The 5,133-nt window shown below is 44.2% G+C and overlaps 1 pseudogene; it reads left to right on the forward strand.

The window, feature by feature from the left end:
- The first annotated feature begins 2,998 nt into the window (after window positions 1-2,998).
- On the forward strand, window positions 2,999-4,769 carry LOC102923126 (serine/threonine-protein kinase RIO2 pseudogene; annotated as a pseudogene).
- The last annotated feature ends 364 nt before the right edge of the window (window positions 4,770-5,133 follow it).

The following is a 5,133-nucleotide window of genomic DNA, read 5'->3' on the forward strand; positions in this document are numbered from 1 at the left end:
CTGTACAGAAGTGCCCTAGACATAGATCGGTAATGACATTGTCCCGTGTCTCTTCACTCACTCAGTATAACCCACAGGCTTGAAAGGATCTGAAGGTGAAGCCCTGACATTCCCCATATTGCCACCAACAACATGGATTTCCCAGTGACTGAACAGAAAGTCCTACCTTGGGAGGGAAAATGTAGATTTAAAATGATGATTAATGGGAGAAGGGTAAAATTTTTGAGAGACAATGTGATATCTAACTGGACTTTTTGCCGTACAGAGGCTTAGAACAAGAGAACAGCTTCAATTCAAATGTCTCATGGGGAAAAGGACACTGAAGCTAAAACCTGTTTCCCCCAACCTCTCTTGAAACAGTGTCTTGCTACAAACCCCTGGTTGGCCTGGAACTCATTATGTACATGAGGATGGCCTTGAACTCACCTGCCTCTGCCTCACAAGGGCTGATATTGAACAGGTGCACCACCATGCCTGGCTGAAAGCTTCTCTTTTAATTCAGAAGTGAGCTGTATCATAATCAAGCTGATAAACTTACTAACTTTGGTTAGAAAGTGACCTATGGGCATTATAGCCTATTTCCCTACCAAATGCAGAGAATACTGATCAGTGATGACCCGAGTGAACACTGTGTGGTATGAACTGCAATTCATGAAGATGTAAGAATGACATTTGGTTTAATATAGAAAGTCACCCCTTGCCAACCCTGCCCGACTGCTCACTCCTGTAATACCAGCCACTGGTAGACATTTGAAACCTGTCTTAGTCAGTGTTCTATTGCTGTGAAGAGACACCATGACCAAGGCAGCTTTTGTGAAAGAAATATTTCATGGAGAGCTTGCTTACAGTTTTGGAGGGTTAGTCCATAATCACCATGGCAGAAAGTAGACAGGCATGGTGCTGTAGCATTAGCTGAGAGCTTTATGTACTGATCCACAGGCAGCAGAGAGAAAGACTGGGCCTGGTGTGGGTTTCTGAAACCTCAGAACCCACCCCTAGTGACACATTTCCTCCAACAAGGCCACACCTCCTAATCCTTCTAATTCTTCTCAAACAGTTCTGCTCCTTGATGACTAAGCATTCAAATATATGTGCCTATGTGTGTGGGGGGGGGCATTTTCATTCAAATGACCATAAAAGTTAGAAGTCATCTTTGACTACATAAGGATTTTTGAGATCAGGTCAGTCTAAGCTAGAAAGTCTGTCATTAAAAAAAGAAAATATAATGGAAGAGAGGAAGGGACGGATGGAGGGAGGGAGGAAAGAAGAAGGGGAGAGGAGAGGAGAAAGGAAGAATAAAGGGAAAGAGAACAGGGGCTGGTCAGATGGCTCATTCAGTAGCGCATTTGTCCTGCAAGCGTGAGAACCTGGATTTCTGCTCTGATCGCAAACATCCATGTAAGTAGTCAAGCCCAGCAAGGTGTCTGTAATTTCAGCACTGGGGAGGCAGAGTCTATTGGCCAGCCACCATAGCTGAATGATTGAACTTCAGGTTTAGTGAGAGGCCCTGTCTCTGAAAACAAGGCAGAGTAAAGACTCCTACAGTAGACTTCGGGCCTCCACATTTCCCTGTGCACATGGGTGGATTCACCCAGATGAACACTTAAATGTAGCACACATGCAGCACACACACAAATTATTTTGAAAAAGGCTGCAAACACTCACTAATAGAGCTTTTGTTTAGCATGTGCAAAGTCCTAATTTCATCCTCCAGAACTGAAAATAAAGTTATTCCTTCTGTGTCCCACTGTAGATATAATTCTAAACAGTTTTATTACATAAGAAACAAACCCGGGGCCAGGTATTGGGGTGAACACTGGAAGATCAGAGAGACAGAACAAGCCACAGCCTCCTCACCCTGCCAATTCCTCAGCTGATTCTGTTTCCTCAGACTGGATGCCTCTCAGCTGAACTGTGCTGCTCAAAAGCCTAAAAGCTTAACCAGCCTAGTTCCTGGTCCTCACGCCTTATATACCTTTCTGCTTCCTGCCATCACTTCCTGAGATTAAAGGCGTGAGTCACCATGCCTGGCTGTTTCCAGTGTGGCTTTGAACTCACAGAGATCCAGATGGATCTTTGCCTCTGGAATGCTAGGATTAAAGGTGTGAGTGCCACCGTTTTCTGCTCTCTATGTCTGTCTAGTGGCTGTTCTGTTCTCTGACCCCAGATAAATTTATTAGAGTGCACGATATATTGGGAAACACAAAATCACCACATCCCACTGTCAGTATATTATATATAAAAATATATCTGTAACACACCAATGAGGAGGTGGGGAACGATTGAGTTATCGGGATCACATATAATTATGTGTAACTTGGTAAGTCTACATGATGAGAGTGAAAAAAAAATTACATACAAGAATTTCACCATTTTCCAAAATAAAAGTCCAGTGAGAAAAGTGACATTAGCTTGTGTTTTCACTATTTTGCTTTCTGTTGCTGAGATGAACACCATGACCAAGAGCAAGGTGGGGAGAGGAAAGGGTCTGCTTGACAGGGATCTCAAGCAGAGAGACTGGAGGAGTGCTGCTTGCCAGCTTGCTCCCAATGGCTCACACAGCCTGCTTTCTTAAGTAACCTGGGACCACCTGCACAGGGGTGGCACTGCCCGACCGTGGGCTGGCCCCTCCCACATCAGTCATTAACTAGCCTGGTCTAGCGGAGCCAGTTTTCAGATGAAGTTCACTCTGCCCGGCTGTTCCTGGCTTGTATCAACTGGAAAAAAGAAAAGAAAAATCTAACCAAGATAAGAGTTGGAGGAAAATGTGGTTCTAGCCTATTTACAAAAATGGTTTGGGCCTGGCAGTGGTGGCCCATGCCTTTAATCCCAGCCCTTTTCCTGAAAGCATCATGTGGATACATTCCAAGCCTCTAGATTTTAAAAACATCAAATCAGAGCAGCCCTGTGTCTTCTGCAGAGTGAGGGAGTGTCTGTGTTGGGGCTGAGCCAGCATGGGGAAAGTGAACGTGACTTCTGGGTCTCGACCAGAGCTGAAATGGGTATGAAGAATCATGAAATTGTTTCCTGCAGCTGGATTGCTTCTGTCGTTAACCTGAAACACCATGGCTGTAATAGTTTTAAGAGAATTAGCAAAGCACAAACTTTCAGCTTGGGAATGTTCTGAAACCACCCAGGGCTGTTGGTTGATGAACGCTGCCTGATTACCCAGCATTGAAAGCACTCTGTTCTAGACAGGTAGTCAAGTCTGTAGGAAACCAGGTAGGTGTTGGCGGAGTCAGATATTTACGCTGTTGCAAATGAAGAAGGACAGCAATTTGCATTAAAGTCCCACAGACTGGGAAGAACTTCCTTTCAAAATCTGAAAACCAAGCGTGATTACCATAAGCACAAGCACTTTTCATGGCTTTATTTCTTTCATTTCTCTGCTGTAGTGAGCTTTCTTGTTGGGACTGCCAGCCCCCCAAAAACAACACAGAGACGTCTTATTAGTTATGATAGCTTGGCCTTTAGCTGAGGCTTGTTCCCAACTAGCTCTTATAACTCAAATTAACCTATTTCTATTAATCTACATTCTGCCACGTGACTTTTTGCCTCTCTTCCATTCTGTATGTTCAACTCTCTCCATGTCTTGCTGGTGTCTCTCACACACCCAGACTCTAATTCTCTGAGTTCCTCTCTCTGCTTGGAAGTCCCATCTAATCTCTCCTGTCTAACTATTGGCCATTCAGGTTTTTATTAAAGCAATCACAGTGATACATCCTCACACAGTGTACAATTATCCCACAACACTCTGCTGTGAAGGAACTTGCCTACATGAAGGCATTATGTGAGAGGAAATATCCAGTTCCAACGCCAATTGATTATTAATTCCTGTGCAGTGGTCATGGAGCTCATGCATGGTTATCTTCTGTGTCAGAGACATCATGTTGAAGACTCCACATCAGTATATGATGAAACTATGGGACTAACAGTTTAACTCAGCAATCATGGGCCGATTCATGGAGATTTCAGTGGATTCAGCCTATTATTGGATAAAGATGACCATACCACCATGATTGATTTTCCACAAATGGTGTCCACTTCTCACTTGAATGCAGAATAATATTTTGACAGATTTGTTAAATGCTTTAGAGAGTTCTTCAGGAAACATTTTGGCTCTGAGTTCCGCCCAACCTTTAGGGATATCAGGAGGGAGGGGACCCTCCTGATGTTGAGGTCTCTGCCATTGGTGACACAGAGGAGATACAAGCAGGTGATAAAGTGCCACCTCCAGTGGGTCCAGACAATCAAATGACTGAATCAGAAGAGGAGCCTGACTTCTCATGTTCTAATGAAGAGATGTCGGAAAAAGCATAGGTTTGGAGGCCAGAGGTAGAGAATGAAAGAAAGCAGGTTGATGGATCGGATGGCGATTGTTGCTGCTCATCTGTAAACCCCAAGCAAACAGGAAGACAGTTTATCAGAGGGAGGTGCAGATGTACATGGTTTTGAAATGCCTTAATTAAAGCAAGCTTTAGAAGAAACGAAAGGGCAGGTTCCTGGCTGCAGATCCATGCCTGGGTTTTCCGAGGAGAGGAGTAGACCTGAACAGTGACACCAGGCAAGATGGCCACACGTGAAGGGGAAGCCTGCTGCCTCTGGAGAGTATGAGGAAGAACACCCTCATCTCACTGCCTTATCGCCATTGAGCAAGGAGTTCAAGCCTTCAGAGAGGAAGTGTGAAGGGTGTTAAGCAGCACAGAAGAACGTTGAGTGTTACAGTTCCTCCAGAACTGGTAAAGCAGAAGGTGAAAGGTTATAGCTGACAAACCAGTAGAAATCACTGCCAGAAGCTGACTGGAGAAAGGAAAAGCAAGTGTGTTTCTAAGCAGTGGAGGAAAACAGGCAAAATAGTAAATCAAGTTTGGGAGCTGCCAGCTCTGGGGGAGTCTAATATATTCCTAATATATAGTTTTAAAGTTGCTATAATTCTATTTTTAGCCACCTTTGGTCTTTTATGGACCAAACCCACCATATACAGAAATAAGCCTCTTTAATCTATAAAAATAAATGCACCAGCTGAATGTACCTAGCTGAAACACTGTGTGATACTGTGTGAACAAGTCATTCATATTCTCGCCAACCCCTCTCCTTTTCCCTCTCCCCCGATTCCTCTGTCCATCCCCCCTC

Source organism: Peromyscus maniculatus, chromosome 3 (genome assembly GCF_049852395.1).
Source record: "Peromyscus maniculatus bairdii isolate BWxNUB_F1_BW_parent chromosome 3, HU_Pman_BW_mat_3.1, whole genome shotgun sequence".
NCBI classification, from domain to species: Eukaryota; Metazoa; Chordata; class Mammalia; order Rodentia; family Cricetidae; genus Peromyscus; species Peromyscus maniculatus.